General features: G+C 44.6%; 2 non-coding genes across 2 annotated transcripts; both read left to right on the forward strand.

Annotated features, from left to right (window-relative positions):
* The first annotated feature begins 14,838 nt into the window (after positions 1 to 14,838).
* Positions 14,839 to 14,912, forward strand: trnat-agu (transfer RNA threonine (anticodon AGU)). The gene has a single exon. It is a non-coding gene; the product is annotated as a tRNA-Thr (tRNA).
* A 5,651-nt stretch (positions 14,913 to 20,563) lies between these two features.
* Positions 20,564 to 20,652, forward strand: trnar-ucg (transfer RNA arginine (anticodon UCG)). Its single transcript is given in 2 exon segments — positions 20,564 to 20,600; positions 20,617 to 20,652. It is a non-coding gene; the product is annotated as a tRNA-Arg (tRNA).
* Positions 20,653 to 20,963: the final 311 nt, after the last annotated feature.

The following is a 20,963-nucleotide window of genomic DNA, read 5'->3' on the forward strand; positions in this document are numbered from 1 at the left end:
ACAAAAACATCCAACCCATTTTATTTCCTGGCTACTTTTGAAAAGAAAGAAAGAAGGCACACAATATTACAGACAGTATTTCCGCGCTCGCGCCGTTATATTAAAAAAAAGTTTGTTACTCAAAGTCTTTTTAGCTTTATTTTCAATGATTCTTCTGTTAATTCTGTTGTCCAAGTTCCTTCCTCGGCCGAGGTTTGTACCGGCCCCTTGATTCTTGTGTAGTGGGTCCAACCTCTTTCTGCCGTTCTTATGGCTGTTTCAGTGGTTAGGAGAGTCTGGTATGGTCTTTCCCAGTTCAGTTGTAGTTTAGTCTCTTTCCACGATTTCACCAGAACCCAATCTCCTGGTTGGATCTTGTGCACTGCAAATTCGAGAGGTGGTGTCTGTGCTAACAGGCCTTGCTTCCTGAGGAATGACAATGAGGAAGACAACGCCAGTATATCGTTCTTTGGAAACAAATCTTTAGTTTCTAAGGTTGGCATCTTGCCCCTGGTTCCCATATCCGAATATCATTTCATAGGGGGACAGTCCCACATCTTTTCTAGGGGCTGTCCGAATTCTGAGTATTGCGATAGGTAAACATTTTGTCCAGGGTAACCTTGTTTCAAGTATCAGTTTGGACAGGTGTTTCTTTAAGGTCTGATTCATTCTTTCCACCCGCCCTGAAGAGGGAGGGTGCCAAGGGGTATGGAAGTCCCATTGGATTCCCAATCCCCTAACTATTTCTTGTTATAGCTTCGAGGTAAAATGACTTCCTTGGTCTGAAGTGCTGTGGCTGCCACAGCTTGCACACACTCTGGCCATCCCTTTTAGCTATTTCATTGTGGTTTCTGCCACTTAAAATCAAAGCTCAGCAAAGCTACTATTCCTAACTTGGCTATATTTCCCATTAAGCATAGTGCCATGCCTTTCTGCTCACTTCCACATTCCCCCCTTTTATCATTCTATGATAACCTTCTCTCTCTACTGATCAACTTATATATGATTATATATATTCACTAGGATTATATGGATATATTTACTCAAATAACATTTAAACAGTATAAGATAAAAGCAAATATAAAAAACTCAGCCACTGCTGAATCAGAAGGGTAGGCTGAGCCACCCTCTAACAGTTATGAAGTCATTTCTGATAAGCTGTCCCTCCCGACAGCACTGAAGCTAGCTTGTTAGCAGTACATGACTGATTAATTGTTTCAGGGTCGGCTGAGCCACCCTCTAACAAGGGGGCGTGTATTAGCCTGGTCGGCATGTTTTTCATTCTAGCCTTTCCCTAGGATTGTCATGTGTGGGTGATAAGAAGAGTGCTGTTGAAGTACAATGTCTCGCTCTCTCTCTCTCTCGCTGTACCAGCTGCAAGGCCAAGTTGCCTCTGCAGCCCTGAAGTTATGAAGTCAGCTAGCTTGTTAGCAATACATGACTGATTAATTGTTTCATCTTAAATGTTCCCATGTAATTCTGTTCTTAAAAATTCTAAAATCTAAATTCTGTTCTCACTGTCCCCCCTTTTGATTCTTCAAAACATTTTTAAAAATCAATCCCTTGATCCCACCTAGGTGCCTTTAATGGTCTCTATTTGTCTAGAAACAGCCTTCAACACCCAGAGGGGTCGCACTCAATACGTCGCCTGCTTGTGCCATAAGAGGGGCCTGCGGTAACTCTGTAAAGGCATAAGTTTTGCAGGGGCTTCAACTACTTGTTTACAACAATGCCTTTTACTATCAGATTTCTAAGGTCTTTCATCTGGCCCCTATGGCCGATATTATTGTGCTGCCACTGCGGGTCTTGATTAGGGTATTTTTGTTCAGCTGGTTCGTTTCCCCCTACCCCGGGAGGGTTTTCTCTTTCCCAAATTTTCAGGGGTCTTCTACGAGGACTTTCATTTCCTTTTTAAACACTCTTACCTCTCCTGACGTTAATGGTGCACTAACAAATCCAATTTCATTATTTCCTATTGGTACCTCTCTCAAGGGCATCATTGTCTGAGGAGACTCTCTGTCTCTATCGTCGTCGTTATCGTCGGGTTTAGGGGTGGTCCTTCTTGCTGTCCTTAGATCATATTTGGGTCTTTTTCTCCTTGGTTTTTGACTCTAAATCCCAATACTCCAACATCCGTCCCAATGGACTTTCTGGAGGGATGTTGCCGGCAGACTTTCCTTGTCTCCCATCGTCTTCCTTTTTAGACGATTTATTTCCCATGGTTAACTGAAGGGTCTTGTACCCTACGGTATTCACCTCCTAGCTGAAGGGTCTTATACCTTACGGTATTCACCTCCTAACTGAAGGGTCTTATACCCGACAGTATTCACCTCCTAACTGAAGGGTCTTGTACCCTACGGTATTCACCTCCTAGCTGAAGGGTCTTATACCTTACGGTATTCACCTCCTAACTGAAGGGTCTTATACCATACAGTACTCACCTCCTAGCTGAAGGGTCTTATACTGCAGGACTGTAAAATTCACTCCTCAAGGACTTTTGGTACTTCGAAGGTCTTATCCTACAGTTAACCATAAGTCACCAAGATAATACTTAAAAGTCGTTTTTCTTACCTTGGTCCGTGCACGGAGTTGCCTGACTTTACATGTGTACCTGCCGCACTAAATACTCGTTCAGAGTGACTTCCCTAGGATCGTTTTCAGTCAATTACTCGGGTCCGCTACCAACGAGAGAAACGAGACCGTTTTTAAATTAACGGGACGCGTCTTCTCGTCTGTCGTCGGCCGCGGTCCCGGCAATGATGAAGAGATCCCGGACGAGCCCCCAATTGTGAGAAACGTAGCCCACTTAATAATAATTTACACCAAGTCAAACTCTGAAGAAGTAAGTTTATTTAACGTTCTTGCAAGATCGGGTGTCCTACAAGCAGGCACACCGATCAACATATTCAGTTCATGTTTATACAATACAAATCCATTTGTCCACGCCTTTATTTTACATTATTGGTTAAAACGTATTATGACACTAACCTATCCTATGGTTGCTACAGTCTCCTCCTCTGTTTACTTCTCCCCCTACTCTAACTTTCTAGCCCCTAACTCTTGTTTTTGTTTTACCTTATTTGGCTCTCCATTGTGTGTTTTAACTTGCAGCTGTCAACCTTTACCTTCGTGGGGCAGTTTCTTATTCACTACATCCTTTGTTCTAACTCTTGCTGTTTCTCTTTTATCTGCCTAAGCACAATTTTTAAGTGATGTACTGTCCCAAGGTCTGTACTTACATACCCTTATCAGTTCTCTTTTTCAGTGATGTACTGTGTCAAGGTCTCTAATTACATACCCTTATCAGTTCTCTTTTTCAGTGATTTCATTATGTTGTGTACAAATGACTTCTTGGTAACTTTCCACAAGCTGTAGAAACAACATTTCAGTGTTTCTTATTCTCACAGAATGCTGACAGGGGAGGGGAAGATGAGGTAGGTGGTGGCATCACGCTGGAGGTGGTGGAAATGGTGGAAGATGATCCTTTGGATGTGGAGGCAGGTGGGGTGGAAAGTGAGGACAAGGGGATCTCTGTCGCAGTTCTGGGAGGGAGGGGAAGGGGGAAGGCAGAGGTTGATGGTCCTGTCAACTACACTGGGAGGGGGGCAACGGGTGGGGGTTGAAATCTGGTGATGTTGTTGAATTTAATTTCAAACACTCCTTGAACTCTCTGCCGATGAAGACTGAAAAAGGGAAGAGCAATCACACAACAAGGGTCTCAAATCCAAGACCCTGAGATTAAAAGTCTCATGCTCTACCAACTGAGCTAACAAGGCCTGAAACAGTACTTCTACTCTGATACAGTAAATCCACTTACAGAAGCCCCAAAGTGTGAGAAATTCCTCTCACTCATCAATAATAAATCTGAAATCTTTTTACCTTCCAAATGCTGACATCTATTTTGTCAGTATTTATTTCTCTCTCCTTTTTATTTAGTTCATGCATTTCTTCAGAATTTTGTTTTTTCAATTATGTCTGAGGGAAGAAATGAACAGATCTGGCAGCTCCAAACTGGGCATCCATGAGGCACTGTGGGCCATCAGCAGCAGCAGAATTGTATTTAAACACAATATGTTACCTCATGGCCTGGCATATCCCTCACTCTACCATTACCATCAAGCCAAGGGAGCAATAGTGGTTCAATGAAGTGTGCAGGAGGGCATGTCAGGAGCAGCACCAAGCAGACCTAAAAATGAGGTGTCAACCTGGTGAAGCTACAACACAGAATTACTTGCATGTCATATAGCGGAAGCAGCATGTAATAGACAAAGCTCAGCAATCTCACAATCAACAGATCAGATCAAAGCTCTGCAGTCCTGCCACATCCAGTCCTGAATGGTGGTGGATAATTAAACAATTAACAGGAGTCACAGAGAGTCATACAGTCGTACAGCATAGAACCAGGCCCTTTGGCCCACCGCGTCCATGCCGACCATAATGCCTATCTATACTAATCCGACCCGCCTGCATTTATTCCATATCCCTCCATGCCTTGCTCATTCAAGTACCTGTCCAGATGCCTCTTAAATGTGACTACTGTTCCTGCCTCCACCAGGCAGCTCATTCCAGATACCCACTATTCTTTCTGTGAAAAATTTACCCCTTTGACCCCCTTTAAACCTCCTCCCTCTTAGCTTAAATCTATGCTCTCTAGTTTTAGTCACCCCTACCATGGGAAACAGAGTCTGGCTATCTACACTATCTATGCCTCTCATAAAGCGTGACGTAGGAGTGAAGAACGAGTGACCAAGAGGAGGAAAGTGGCACGGCATAGAGCTCATGGCTGGAGTGGGGGTTGGGGGGCTGGGAGCGAGTGGCAGGAGAGCTGGGTGACGCGAACAGGGAACAATCGGCCAGGGGAGCAGCGAGGTGGAGAGCGAGCAGCTGAGGAGAAGAAGCGTCAAGGCCGAGTGGGGAGAGCTCCAACCTCAAAGTCTCCCATTCAGCCGCTTCCTTCAGCTGAGTGAGAGGCTGGATACCCGATGACGCTTTAGCGTGCATGTGCGAAGATGGACCAGGCGCTGATTTGCGATGATGTTGGTGTTGAGCCATGACATCATCCTGTGCATGTGCCACTTAACCCTGGCAAGATGTAGCTGTGCCTATGCGCAGCTTGGCGCTCTCTGATGATGTCAGCAGTCCGCTCCGTTGATAGGAATCACATTGTGTCAGCAGTGCCCACAACCCAGGAAAGAATAAAAAAGAGATTTACCACAATGGTAGCAGGGTGAGGGATTTCAGTTATGTGGTTCTTCTCCTTGCAGCAGAGAAAATTCAGAAAAGATTTGACACATTTGTTCAAAATCATGGAGGTTTTCAATAGTTTAAATAAGGAGAAACTGTTTCCAGTGGTAAAAGGGTCAGTAAGCAGAGGACACAGATATCAGGTGATTGGCAGAAGAACCAGAGGTGACATGAGGAACCATTTTTTACACTGCAATGTGTTGTGATAAAGAAAGAAAAGACTTGCATTTATATAGCACCTTTCCTGACCACTGGATATATCAAAGCACTTTGTAAACAATGAAATACTTTTGAAGTGTAATCACTGTTGTAATGTCAGAAATGCAGCAGCTAATACCCACAAACAGCAATGTGATAATGACCAACTGATCTGATTGAGGGGCAAATATTGATCACAACACCAGGGAGAATTGCTCTTCACTTGTTTGAAATTGCAGCATGGGATCTTTTACATTCACCCAAACATGCAGACCAGGTCTTGGTTTAACATCACACCTGAAAGGCAGCACCTTCAACACCCTCAGTGCTGCACTGGAGTGTCAGCTGTGCAATCTGAACCCAGGAGCTTGTGATTTCGAGGTGAGTGTGACCAACTGAGCCACAGCTTTTACGTGAGTCTCAATCCTTCTACCAACAGTTTCTCTCTATCGGATCTGTCACGACCCCTCATGATTGTGAACACCTCTATCAAATCTTCTCTCGAAGGAGAACAACCCCAGTTTCTCCAATCTATCCACATAACTGAAATCCTAACCACACGTTGCAGAAAGGAATTTTTCCTCATGTTCCTTCTGGTTTTGTGAGTCACTTTAAATCTGTAACCTTCGGTTACTGACCGTTCAGCAGTTAGAAACAGTTCCTCAGTATTTACTCTACCTCAAACCTTCAAGGAAGCTCTGCAAAGTAACTGAAAATCAAGTTGTCAGAAGTGGGATTTGAACACATGCCTCCAGTGAAAGCTGCAACCTGAACAGAGAAGCTGAAACCGCTCAGTCACCTCAACTGTTCAGACCTTTTTGACCTCGTCATCACCTCTGCTCTTTGAAAGGTTCACTCAGTTCAGGAACTTGTTCAATGTTACTGGAATGCTCAGTGATTGGGATATTAACTCCCCCGGGTTTTCCTGAGCTTGTTCTCGGTGTATGGGGATGTTTATCCTGGGCCGTGGAATCTTGCATCCCTGTAATGGACATTAACCCACTGATTGAATCTGTATTCACTGCTTTCCGCTGGTGCTGGGTAATTGCAGAGTGTGGGGCCGGAATGTTGCTGCTTGTCCCGGCCTCACTCACTCTGGGAAAGAGTGAATAATTGATGCATCTGTTTCCGTATCTGAAATGTGGCTTAGATCTGCTGTTATTAACCGAGGCAGCGCTGCAGAAGGATACGTTAATAATCTCTCACTAATCAACTGCAAACAGTCAGAATGTGTAACTTTGAGCAGCGCTTTCTGCACCGTCAGGGCTGGAAAGTTGAGGGAGGGAGAGACACTGTCAGTATCTGAGTGCACACAGCACTGCACAGAGAAAGAGCCAATATACCGGGGCTGAGACACAGTGTATCTTTTCACATTTAATCACAATAATATCCGGAGTCAGGAACTGAAAAGGATGAAAAACCGAATAATAAGAGCAAAAGTAAGAAAACTAAGCAATTATAGATTAGCTGATGAGCATTCTCTGTGTTACCTGATAGTCTGCTGTTTTATTTTCAATGCTCTCTCCACTGTGGCCAGGGAATGATTTCTTCTCAAGGGCTGAATATTCACAAAGCTTCTTGGAATTTAAAATCTTTCAAAATTAATTCCATGGAGCTAATGGGGAAAAGTCAAATAACTGCATCTATTATAGGAGAGCTGGTTGGTGATGACGTGGATGTGTCTGCAGTGTGCAGGACCAGACTGTTTCTATAGATTCACAATGAATGTTCCACCCTTTATTTGTAACAGTAAAACTGATCGTGGACAATGGCTATTCTGGTTGCAGTAACCTGAAGATTTAACTCATTGACACCCTGCTTTCGGGTAATCTAGAAAGCACAACACCCAGCTCTGTCAGTTAGTGTGCTTGTTTGTTAACCCACAATTTGTTGGTTCAAGCACTTAAAAGGATGAGGCTTTATTAACTTAAACTCTTCTACATCTGCTGTATTACTCTTGCTGTTGATTCTTCAAAGATAAGTTTAATCAAGTCTTTCTTTGTGAAATCCATGCTGACTGTGTTTTATTATATTTTCTTTTCATATGTATTTTCTACTTTTGGGGATGACAGGATATTGTCATTTTTTATTGATTTTATTTTTATTAATTGCACTTATTGCCCATCCCTAATTCCCTCGAGAAGGTGGTGGTGAGCTGCCTTCTTGAACCACTGCAGTCGATGTGGTGCTGTTAGGAAGGGAGTTCCAGGATTTTGACCCAGCCACAGTGAAGGAACGGTGATATAGTTCCAATTCCAGGATGGTGTGTGGCTCAGAGGGGAACTTGCAGGTGATGGTGTTCCCATTCATCTGCTGCCCTTGTCCTTCTAGGTAGTAGAAGTCACGGGTTTGGAAGGTGCTGTGTAAGGAGGCTTGCTGCCTTGCTGCAGTGCATCTTGTGGATGGTACACACTGCTACCACTGTGCGTTGGTGATGGAGAGAGTGAATTTATGTGAATGAGGTGCCAATCAAGTGGGCTGCTTTGTCCTGGATGACGTTGAGCTTCTTGAGTGTTGTTGGAGCTGCACCTATCCAGGCAATGGAGAGGATTGCATCACACTCCTGACTTGTGCCTTGTAGATAGGGGACAGGCTTTGGGGAGTCAGGAGGTGAGTTACTCGCCGCAGGATTCCTACTGTATGACCTGCTCTTGTAGCCATGATATTTATATGACTACTGCAGTTCAGTTTCTGGTCAATGGTAACCCCCAGGATGTTCATAGTGGGGGATTCAGCACTCGTAATGCTGTTGAATGTCAAGGGGAGAGGGTTAGATTCTCTCTTGTTTCAGAAGGGACTTGCGTGACTCGAATGTGAAATATCCTTATTGTAGGGTATTGTATTGTACTGTACAGTGACTACACTTGGAAAGTACTTCATTGGCTGTAAAAGGCTTTACAAAGTCCTGTGGTCGTGAAATGCATGTGTTGCTTTTTCCATTGTTATCAATGTCATTGTGATCAAAAGATAGGTTTCGTGAGCACAAAGTTTAAATCAATGTTTATTCAAATAATGTAAAAGCATCTATATTCTTGCACTATACTTAATAATCACCATCTTCCTATCCTTACAGAGTACAATGTTTTTGACCCTGAAATTGATTCCACAATCTCAGTCCCTCAGACAATTTCAGCCCAGTTCTGATGAAAGATCACAGATCTGAAACGTTAACTCTGTTTCTCTCTCCACAGATGCTGCCAGACCTGCTGAGTATTTCCATCATTTTCAAGAGTCTCGATTTAATGAATAGGAAACTTGTTTCAGATCAGATTGGGAGACAGTGTGAAACCACTCCATTGTACTCATGTCTGAGATTCTGAGGACAGTTGGCTGTTAGTGGAAGACATCATCAATTAAATGTACGTAGCAACAGCTCAGACCAATTATTATTTTACAAGGTGGTGTGATGGCCATCCAGAGGTTAAAAGTAGGGATCTTGTCAGGTTTCAGTGTGCAGGAACACGAGAAGATCTCAGGGGTAAAGGCTCAGATCATCGACCAAGTTCTCCACCTGATGAGGGATCTAGGCTGGACAAAGAGGACCGTGACACTCTGAGACCAAGCTCGACTAGTCCACACACCTGCCAGAGCTGTAAAGTTATATTCCCCAAGTTTGTTCAAGATAATTTTACGTCAAATTATTAAGTACTATTTTACTCTCAATAAAAGTTCTGGACTTATTAATCAAGTATCCTGTTGCTTTAATTGGTTAAAGTCATGCCCAAAGAGATTGTCCACAATAGACTTTCCAGAACTGAAAGATAAGTCTGCAAGGATTGCTAATTTTACAGCCCTGTTTAAAAAGAGAGATAAACCCAGGAACTACAGACCAGTTAGTCTAATGTCAGTGGTGGGGAAACTTTTAGAGACAATTATCCAGGAGAAAATTAACTGGCACTTGGTAGAACATGGGCTAATAAATGACAGCCAGTACAGATTGGTTCACAGAAGATTGTGTATGAATTAATTAATGAATTAATTTCTTTGATGAGGTTTCAGAGAGAGTTGACCAGGGTGGTCAGGTTGATGGTGTGTGTCTGCACTTCAAAATTTTGTTTGAAAAAGTACCATAAAATAGACTTGTTAACAAAATTTGAGCAGATGGGATTAAAGAGGCAGTGGCAGCGTGGATACAAGATTGGCTGAGAGACGGAAAGCATAAAGTAGGGTGAATGCTTGTTTTTCAGAATGGAGGGACTAATACAGTAATGTCACTGTTGTTGCAGTGTGTGCAGTGTCTGACCCTGAGCTGTCCTAGGGAGGGGGCTGTTTGTGATTTTCCTGTGGGGTATATTATCATCAGGGTATCTCTCTGAGCTGTCACAGGGATGGGGCAGTGTGTGATATCCTTGTGCATGTCATGCAGGCCCACTGGCGTGTTGTTCCATCCTGATGCCAAGAAACAGAGCCCCATCTATGGGCAAAAAGTCTCACTTCCCTGTGGGTGTCTTGAGAGAGAAGAAGGCTTAGGGAGTAAACCTGGACAGTAAATCCGGAGTGGAGTCCCATACCTGTTACTTATCAGGTAGTTTTCCAGCAACTCCTACAGCAGAGCTGGTACCAAATAGTACTGTTTTTTTCCTTTCCTTTGGACAATACTAGCAATGCTGAGAGGGGGTCCTGATGCTCAGTGTCTCCATACTATTTGCCCAGGCCTGTGCCCTGGAGAGGACACTCCAGCTTCATGGTTAAACATTAGCAAAACATGGGAAGAAACAGTTACCGATTATAAGCTCTCACTCAATTGGTGTAGAGTATGAGCACCAGGGGCTAATTTTGACAGTGGGAGAGATCATCGCGTCTCAATGGATAACTACCACCTACTCCAAGCTGTGCAGCCCCCAGTCAGTTAGGTGCTGTCCTGCCACGACCTACTTGCTTCAATGGGTGCTTGCAGCTTCGAGAGATATCTCTCAACTGGCGGATTGATAATCTATGCACCAGGCAAGACAAACTCAACAAAGAAGACACCAGTGCTTCGCATCACAAGCTGGAATGTAAGGACCATGTGTCCTGGCCTTACCGACAACCTGCTGCAGGTTGATAGCACACACAAGACAGCTGTGATTGACAAGGAACTCACAAGGCTCAATGTGGACATTGCTGTGCTGCAAGAAACTAGACTCATTCAAAGTGGATCCCTCAAAGAGAAACACTACACCTTCTTCAGGCAGGGGAAAGCCCAAGAGGCAACTCGTGAGCATGGAGTGGGTTTCACAGTAAATAACATGCTACTTGTGATGAGTGAACCACCCACAGCAGGCTCAGAGAGACTTCTTACCCTTCACTTGTCAACAAGCGCGGGCCCAGATAATCTCATGTGCATCCATGTGCCGACACTCACCTCCACCCCAGATGTCAAGGATCAATTCTATGAGACACTTGACACTGCTATCAGTAGAATTCCCAGCACTGAGGGACTGTACCTTCTAGGGGATTTCGACGCAAGCTTGGGTACTGACTACAGCTTGGCCAACGAGCATAGGGCACCGGGGGATTAGCAAGATGAACGAAAATGGACAGAGGTTTCTGGAGCTATGCTGTCACCATGGACTCTGTGTGACGAACAGCTATTTCCAGGTCAAGCTGTGCCACAAGGTGTCCTGGAGGCATCCGAGATCATGCCACTGGCACCAGCTAGACCTTATCATCACCAGACGTACCACCCTCAGCAGTGTCCTCATCACACGCAGCTATCATAGCGCTGACTGTGACACTGACCACTCCCTGGTGTGTAGCAAGGTCAGGCTTCAGCCAAGAAAGCTTCACCCATCCAAGAAGAAAGGTCGTTCTCGGATCAACACTTGCCGAACCACTGATCCAGAAAGGACCCAGGAGTTCCTCAACATCCTCGATCAGGCTCTTTCAGAAAACGCCCAAGGCCTCAGTGTGGTATCAAAGTGGAATCATCTGCACGCCACCATCTATAACTCTGCACTCGCTGTGTATAGGAAAAGAGATGGGAGGAATGCTCACTGGTTTGAGGCTTATTGGACTGAAATGGAGTCAGTTACTGCAACTAAGAAGAGAGTCCTCATGAACTACAAACAAGTCCCCAGCAAACAAACTCTAGACGCTCTCAGAGCTGCCAGAAACAAGTCTCTGCAGACTGCTCAGCACTGCACCAATCAATACTGGTTAAAACTCTGCAACAGCATACAAACTGCCACTGAATCTGGGGGATGCTAGAGGGACATATGAAGGAATTCAACACACCAAGGTTCCTTAGACAGCACCTTCCATACCCGCAAACTCTACCAACTAGAAGGACAAGGGCAGCAAATTCATGGGAACACCACCACCTGCAAGTTCCCCTCCAAGCCACACACTATCGTGACTTGGCCTTTCCTTCACTGTTGCTGGGTCAAAATCCTGGAACTCCCTTCCTAACAGCACTGTGGGTGTACCTACCTCACACAGACTGCAGCGGTTCAAGAAGGCAGCTCACCACCACCTTCTCATGGGAAATGAGGGATGGGCAATAAATGCTGGCTTAGCCAGTGATGATCACATCACATGAATGAATAAAAAAAAAATTATGAAAGCAATGGGAGCAGCAGTAACTAAATCAACACCTTTGAAGACAAAGACAGGGGTGATCATCACTGAACCTAACAAGCAGATGGAAAGGTGAGTGGAGCATTACCTTGAACTCTACATAACGGAGAACATTGTCATTGAAGTAGCTCTCAGCACCATTCCAGACTTCCCTGTCATGGAGGAGCTGGACAGCGACACCACCATAGAGCTCAACAACGCCATTGACCGTCTTGCCAGTGGTAAAGCCCTGGGAAATGATGATATTCCACCTGGAATCATCAAAAGTGGAAAAGCAGCTCTGCTGCAGCATCCCCATGAACTTCTGTGTCTCTGTTGGAAGGGGAGATCTGCACCTCTCAACATGCGTGATGCAAACATTGTCACCTTGTGCAACAATAAAGGCGATCGCAGTGACTGCAGCAATTAGCGAGGCATCTGCTTGCTAAGTATTGTGGGGAAGGTCTTTGCTCGCATTGCTCTGACCAGATTGCAGACCCTGACATCACATCTATCCTGAGTCTCAGTGCAGCTTCAGAGCTGGTAGATCGACAGTCGACATGATTTTCTCACTTCGGCAGTTACAGGAGAAGTACTGTGAACAGTACAGACCACTCTACATTGTCTTTATAGACATCACCAAGGCCTTCGATCTTGTTAGCAGAGACAGACTCTTCAAACTGCTGTGGAAACTAGGCTGCCCTCCTGAACTCTTGGGCGTCATCTCTTCTTTCCACGAGAACATGCACAGTTCCGTCAGTTACAATGGAGCAACATCAGACACTTTCACGATCAGCAGTGGGGTAAAACAGGGCTGTGTCCTGGTGCAAACTCTCTTCGGAACGTAGGAGGAGGCAGTTTACCCTGTCGAGCCTGATCTGTCATTCAATTACATCCTTGATGATCATCTGCCTCAACACCACTTTCCCGCGCTCTCCCCATATCCCTTGATGTCATGAGTATCAAGATTTCTATCAATTTCTGTCCTGAACATGCTCAATGATTGAACTTTCACAAACCCCTGAGGTAGAGAATTCCAAAGATTCACCACCCTCTGAGTGAAGAAATTCCACCCTATCTCAGTTTTAAATGGCCTTTTAAATGAAACTTTAAGGAATACAAGCCCAGTTTCCTCATAAGACAATCCCACCATCCCAGGGATTAGTCTGGTGACCCTCCGTTGCACTCCCTCTGTGGCAAGTATATCCTTCCTTAGATAAGGAAACCAAAACTGTGCACAATACTCCAGCACGATCTCACCAAGGCTCTATACAATTGCAGCAAGACATCTTTATTCCTGTACTCATGACCCCTCGTGTTAAGGCCAACATACCATTTGCCTTCCTAATTGATTGCTGCACCTGCATGCGAATTTTTAGTGTCTCATGAACAAGGACACCCAGGTCCCTTTGGACATCAACACTTCCCAACCTCTCACCATTTAAGAAATATTCTGTCTTTCTGTTTATTCTACCAAAATGGAGAACTTCACACTTATTCACATTATATTCCATCTGTCATTTCATTCACTTATCCTGTCCAAGTCCCCTGGAAGCCTCCTTGTAACCTCCTCACAGCTCACATCCTTTACAATTGGCATATTCTTCTCCATGCTGCTATTTTAAACTTTCAGTGACTCAGATGGGGGTGTCCACCTGCATACCAGAGCTGATGACAAGCTGTTCATCTTGGCAAGACTGCGCACCAAGACCAAAATGAGTCAGTTCTTGGTCTGTGTGTTGCTGTTTGCTGATGACGCTGTGCTGACATCCCATAATGAAGTTCATTAACAGCAGCTTGTATATCGGTTCTCCCTGGCCTGCAAGGAGTTTGGACTGACGATCAGCATCAGGAAGATCAAAGTTATGGGCCAGGACGTAGAGACTCCACCTTCCATCAACATCGACAGCCTCACTTTGGAGGTTGTCAACAGCTTCACAGACCTTCGATCAACAATCACCAGCAATCTGGCCCTTGATACTGAAATCAGCACCAGGATTGTCAATGCTGCAGCTGTCATGTCAAAGTTGAGAAGACGAGTGTGAACCGACAGCAAACTGATCGAAAATACAAAACTCCGCATGTACCAGGCTTGTGTTCTCAGCACCCTCCTTTATAGTAGAGAAGCATCAACAACTTATGCAAGCCAAGAAAAGCAGCTGAACAGCTTCCACCTCCGCTGTCTCAGATGGATATTGGGCATCTCCTGGCAGGACAGAGTGCCGAATGCAGAAGTACACCAGCGTGCAGGGATCTGCAGCATGTTTGCCCTCTTGAGTCAGCAGTGACTCTGTTGACTGGGTCATGTGTGCTGAATGGATGACGGTCGCTTTGCCAAAGACATGCTCTTTGGTGAGCTTGCTATCAGCACGAGACCAACAGGTCACCCACGTCTGTGATACAAGGACATCTGCAAAGCGAGATCTCAAGCTGACTGGGATTGGAGTCGATGCATGGGAAGTCCTTCCTGCTGACTGGAATTCCTGGAGAAAGGCATTCAGGAAGACCATGGGAAAAGTAGAGGACAAAATAAATGACCAGATGGTGGGAAAGAGAGCTCAGAGGAAGGAAAAATTATCCGTCGACCTCGGGCCAATGATATTCATCTGTACCAGCTGAGGAAGGGATCGTCACTCACGAGTCGTCCTCTCCAGCCACAACAAACGATGTTTCACACAGAAGTGACGTACACCCCGGGTGTAGCCCATCGTCTTCCGAGACGGACGGTTGCCGATTACAATTACAACGACAGCGACAACGACAAGAGCGAGTCAGAGGCTGGGAACACTGCCGTGACGAACTCAGCTCTTGACTCGCCAAAGCCTGCCCACTATCTACAAGGCCTTCCTCTGATTTCAATTGCACACACTTTCGTGATCTGGCTCTGTAGCTTAGTTAGTTAAAGCACCTGTCCAGTAAGCAGGAGATCCTGGGTTCAATTCCCAGCAGAGCCTTATTTCACAGTAACAACATGCTTGAAAAGTTTCATTATCAACATTGACATCTGTGTCTTGTGAACTTTAATTCAAAATACTTGATGAATTTCAATCGCAAAAAAAAACAGCCTTTGTGAAGGATATGAGTTTGGAATGGCTGTTCCTCCTTGGACAGAATTTCAGTGCTGATACATCAAAGGTAACTTCTTTGACATAAATTTGTTCACAGTTACATTCAACCTGGAAAACAGCTTGGTATTAATCTCACTGAAGGAGAGTGTTTGTGTCATTATGTGTTGCTTTTAACCGAGACTGGGACATGACGCAAGTGGGAGGGTTTATCTGAGGTTTGGAATATTTGTCAGTCAGGAACAAGAAAAATCAAAGGAACCAATAAGAAAACCTAAGTCTCATGTGGTTACCGAGAAACGGTGAGAAGATATTAAACTTTGTTGTATTTAATACAACTGTGTGAACTTTGATCTTTCCTGCCTTTTATAAACAGTATTTGAAGGGTCTCAGTAAAAATGTTCAGTGTTGATGAGAGTGGGGTCTGGGTGAGCAGCTGCTTCATGTGACAGGGTCAGGACTGGATGCAGGAAGTTCTCTGACAGTCTCTCTCTGATGGGTGGAGTTGATTTTCAACTGGCAGCTGTTGCTGTTTTGATAATTCAAGTTCCCTCCACCGATTTTTTTGGACAGACAGTGCAGTATGAGGATGTGAAGGGTTAATGCTGAAGAGAAGTGGGATTAACCCCTCCCACAATCAGAGTGATGATGGAACAGTCACATGAGATGAGGTTTGGGAGGAGAGAGCAGCACCAAGGATGCGACTTTCGGAGGCTTGATGAGTGTGTATATAGTATTGTGTAAATTAGAAAAGAGTTCTTAGTTCTTTCAGCAGGAAATGTGTCCAGAAAATATCACGAAACTCACAATTTTATTATTCAGGAGTTGGAACACAGTGATATTAACTCCAAGTGACAGTAGTGGTTTCATTTAACAAAAGAAAAGGAGAGAATAATATTGCTCATTGATTGAAATCCCCCAGTGAGGAGACAGTTAAACAGGTGATCTGTTGGGGCATCCTTCGATCCAAGGTTTCGGCAGCATTTAATCTCCCTTTTTGGTGAAATTCTCTGTTTTTTGCATCTTTTTAAATCCAGCTTTTATGGACCAGTGAAAAAACTGAAAAAAGTGAACAGATCCATCCTTTCTTTTCTTCCTTCTTCCCATCAGTTTCTCTTTTCTGTCCCAATTTAATCTGCTGTTTTATCCGTTCCAATCATAATTCAACATTCCAATCAAATCTATTTGTTATTCCACAGTGTCTCTCCATGTGTTTTATTCTGTTGTATTCTCTCACAGTCTGTTTGATGATCAATTTTACATCTCACTCTCTGTTCTGGTGAAGATCAGAAGCAGTGTTATCTGTTTGCAACACCCGACAAGTCGGCCTGAGGCTGTGTCTCATCGATAATGTGGAGTTGGGAACATAGGAACATAGGAGCAGGAGACGGCCATTCAGCACATCGAGCCTGCCCCACCATTCAACATGATCATGGCTGATCATCCACTTCAATGCCCTTTTCCCCACACTTTCCTCATATTCCCTTATGTCATTTGTATTTAGAAATCTGTCAATCTCTGCTTGAAACATACTCAATGACTGAGCTTCCACAGCCCTCTGGGGTACAGAATTCCAAAGATTCACAACCCTCTGAGTAACAACATTTCTCCTCATCTCTGTCCTAAGTGGCTTGCCCCTTATTTTGAAATTGCGTCCCCTGGTTCTCGACTCCCCAACCAGGGGAAACATCTTAGCTGCATCTACCCTGACTGTCCTTTAAATATTTTGTAGGTTTCAATGAGATCACCTCTCATTCTTCAAAACTCCAGAGAATACAGCCCCAGTTTCCCCAATCTCTCTTCATAGGACAGTCCCACCATCCCAGGAACAAGTCTGATGAACCTTCTTTGCACTCTATCTATGGCAATAATATCCTTCCTAAGGCAAGGGGACCAAAACTGCACACAGTACTCCAAGTGCAGTCTAACCAAGGTTCTATACAATTGAAGCAAGAATTCACTACTCCTGTACTCAAATCCTCTTGTGATAAAGGCTAACATACTATTAGCCTTCCTAATTGCTTGCTGCACCTGAATGTTAGCTGTCAGTGACTTATTGCCATGGATACCAGGTCACCCTAATACTCTATACCTCAGTTAATAAAGGAAAGGATTCCATTTACCTGCTGAACCAGCTTATTGACCTGTACTGCTACTTCAGGGATCTGTGGACATTCACTCCAACGTCCCTCACTTCCTCTACACCGTTCAGTGTTCTCCCATTAATTGTGTATTCCTTTGCCTTTTTTGACGCCTGCTCTCGCTGTTCCCTGCTCTCCAAGTGAACTCTTGCTCCCTCTCTCTCCTGGGCTCTTTATGCTCCACTCTGCTCTCACTGTTTCCCGCTCTCTTAATGTATCAATATTTGTTTGTCTTGTGTTTAATTTAAAATATGGATTAACTGTATTTTACAGTTGTAGGTTTTATTTGGTAATCCTGTGCAAGTTGTGGATTGGTATTCAATATTAAGCTCTGTGAAAATGATTGTGAATGAAAATATAACTTTCAATCTTATACATGGGCTGGTCTGCATGCTCCAAGTCCTTCATTTTGTAGTAATGGCTTGATACTGTATCTTTCAGTCTTAATCTCTGTGGGATTTTTGAACTGGTATGTAATGCATAACTTGGTCTAACGTTCTGATGTACATTATTGGGATTCATAGGATCATAGGAAATAGGGGCATTAGGCCATTCAGCCCATCAAGCCTGCTCCAACATTCAAACAGATCGTGACTGATCATCTACCTCTACGCCATTTTTCCCTGCCATCTCCATATCCCTTGATCTTGTTAGTATTTAGAAATCTATCGATTTCTGTCTTGAATATGTTCAATGCCCTCTGGGATGAAGAATTCCACAGATTTCTCACCCTCTGAGTGAAGAAATTCCTGCTCATCTCAGTCTGCCCTTATTCTGAGACTGTGTCCCCTTGTTCTGGACTCACTCGACAGAGGAAACATCCTTTCCATATCTACCCTGTGACACCCTGTAAGAACTTTGTCTGTTTCAATGAGATCACCTCTCATTCTTCAAAACTCTAGAGAATTTAGGCCCAGTTTCTGCAGTCTCTCATCATAAGACAATCCCACCATCCGAGGGGATGAGACCGGTGAATCTCTGTTGCACTCCCTCTGTGACAAGTCTATCCTTCCTTAGATAAGGAAACCAAAATTGTACAGAATACTCCAGGTGCGGTCTCACCTAGACTTCATACATCTTTACTCATGTACTCAAATACGCTTTCAATGAAGCCAACATGCCATTTGCCTTCCTAATTGCTTGCTGCCCCTGCATACTAGCTTTTCGTGTCTCATGAACAAGGATACCCAGGTGCCTTTGGACATCGACACTTCTCAACCTCTCACCATTTAAGAAATACTCTGTCTTTCTGTTTATTCGACCAAAGTGGAGAACTTCACACTTATTCACATTATATTCCATCTGCCATGTTCTGCCCATTCATTTAACCTGTCCAAATCCCCTTGAAGCCTCCTTGCATTCATTCTGTACCTTTGAATTCTGTAAATATTGCCTTTTCTATTTCAGATTTTATATTTAAAATGTGACCATGGTGACAGAGTTTATTTAGATCTGATAGTGAGTTTGTTTTTGGACTGTGATTGATGTATCAACCTGTCAGCTGTACTGAATTGGAGTGAAATAGAAACAACTTCTGTCTCTCCTGCTGTTGTTTGACTGTTGGATTGAAAATGTGTCTCTCTTGACTTTGGGATCAGTGTCTGTCTGACTACTTCTTTTGTTTGTTCCAGTGGAACTGATGAGCTGGCAGTATCTCTGTGCTTTGGGAGTGATCCTGTACCGACTGTGTGTTGGAACGAGATCACTGCACTTTTCCTTGTGTCCAAGAATCACCACATCCAGTCAGGTTCCTTCATGTATTTTCCTGCAGGAATGAAAGAACTGGTGAGATAGAAGATACAAAAGCGATCAATGTAATCGTCCCAATAATAATCATCATGAACAATCATAAAATGAAAACCAGGAACACAAACAGTGTCAGTGTCTGACTCCACTGCAGTACTGCAGTATTCAGCTTCTGTTTACCAGGTGCTTGCAGTGGATTTACAACAAGTTTGTGACATTCAGAAACAACACAAGCCCTGCACTGCTCAATGACTGGGACTGTCCGATAGAGCAGTGACCTTTACACAGTCACATTTCTATTTCAACGGAAAACAAGCAGCCACTATTTAAAATGTGCCTTTAACACTTCTCACCTGGTGTCTGCAATAAATGCTCTTTGTCTAACTGTCCACATCGTTATTTTGCGGCTATTTTCCCCCCACTGTTCACAATCCAACAAACAGTGAGAGACTGGAACTAAAGCAGGAAAATTCCCTCTCCTTTGGGTGGTGAAATTGTCAGTGATTTTCAACAGTGATTTCTTCCCATTGTGTCTCCCTGAGCCTGTACAGACACTGTCCGAGAATGAACTCTCCCTTCCCCGTGTCCCCGGCTCACTCCATGTTCCGGGAGCACCTCCTGCTCCACAGTTTCTGTTACAAACACTCCCCGACTCCCCCTCAACTTCCCACCACTCAGTGCTAATCTCTGAGCACATCTGCGGACACGCTCCCAAAGCAATGGCTGCTGGAAGCAGATGCTGTTTGTTCCCTTCCCCCGGGCCCGGGAAGTCTCCATTGGCAGCTGATTTAAAGCATCTTCCCCTGATTGAGTGAATGGCCTCACAGACTGGGTTGGGGAAAGGATGCGCAATGGCTCCACTCCTCATTGTGACGTCCCACTGGGGGCGGGGCAACACAGCGCATGCGCAGATCTCTGCAGCAATTCAGCATTCAAACATCAATGGGAACTTTCCCCATTTCACCCTCATCAAAGTCCCAAAGAAAGTGAAGAGGGGCTTGGACTGGAGGGAGGGACGGGGTCGGGGGAACCTAGAACCCAGAAAGCTGCCCACTTGCCCCATTTTGATGCTCAATTTGCGGTCATTCCCTGCAGGGGGTTTGTTATTATTGAGCCCCTCCTGGTAAAACAATCCGATAGAAAGAGGGGAGAAAGGAGGGAGCCGGTGTGTTTGCTGGGACCTTGCAGAATTCATTTCAGCAGCAAAAGTCCCGGGTTATATTAACCCGAGTGAAACACGCTGTCAGTGAGAGGAAAACCGAACGGCCCTTTTCATCTTTTCATTGGAAACAAAGTAGAGCCGGAAGTGCGGCGAGCAGAGCAGACAAACAAGCTCAATGACAGGAGAGCTCGGCCGTCCCTGAGTTTCAGCTCCCGGCTCTTCCATTTCCTCATCCACACTGTCTTTACTGTGGATGTTCAGGGGTTCCTTGTCGGATCTGAGGACTGTATCCATTAAACATTCTGAGTCAGGAGATCCACACACTCTCTGTTATCAAGATTTATGGGCAGGAATGTTTCAAAACTTTGTCTATTAAATCATTGTATTATTCACAGAACTAATGAGGCAATTGGTTCATTATTCAGGCCTTGAACTTGGTTTGGGTAGACCGAAAACTGAGAGGTTCAGCACCTTTGCAATCCTTCACAACTGGCCGTGTGGCCTAATGGATAAGGCGTCTGACTTCGGTGTATTTAACGATGTTATTGGAAGATTGTAGGTTCGAGTCCTGCCACGGTCATTTTGGGCGATCAGTGTTTAGCACCGCAGCCTCACAGCTCCAGCGACCCGTGTTCAGTCCCTGTGCGCAGTTTGAGTTCTCCCTGTGACTGCGTGGGTTTCTTCGCACAGCCAAAGACTTGCAGATTGATCGGTAAATTGGCCATTGTCAATTGCCCCCAGTGCAGGGAGGTGGGAGAAGAATGGTGGGGCTGTGATAGGGAATATGGGATTAATGTCGGATTAGCATAAATGGGTGGTTGTTGGTCGGCACAGACTTGATGGGCCGAAGGGCCTGTTTCAGTACTGCATCTATTAATAAATAACTGAATT

The sequence above is a fragment of the Heterodontus francisci genome, unplaced genomic scaffold (assembly GCF_036365525.1).
Source record: "Heterodontus francisci isolate sHetFra1 unplaced genomic scaffold, sHetFra1.hap1 HAP1_SCAFFOLD_59, whole genome shotgun sequence".
Lineage (NCBI taxonomy): Eukaryota > Metazoa > Chordata > Chondrichthyes > Heterodontiformes > Heterodontidae > Heterodontus > Heterodontus francisci.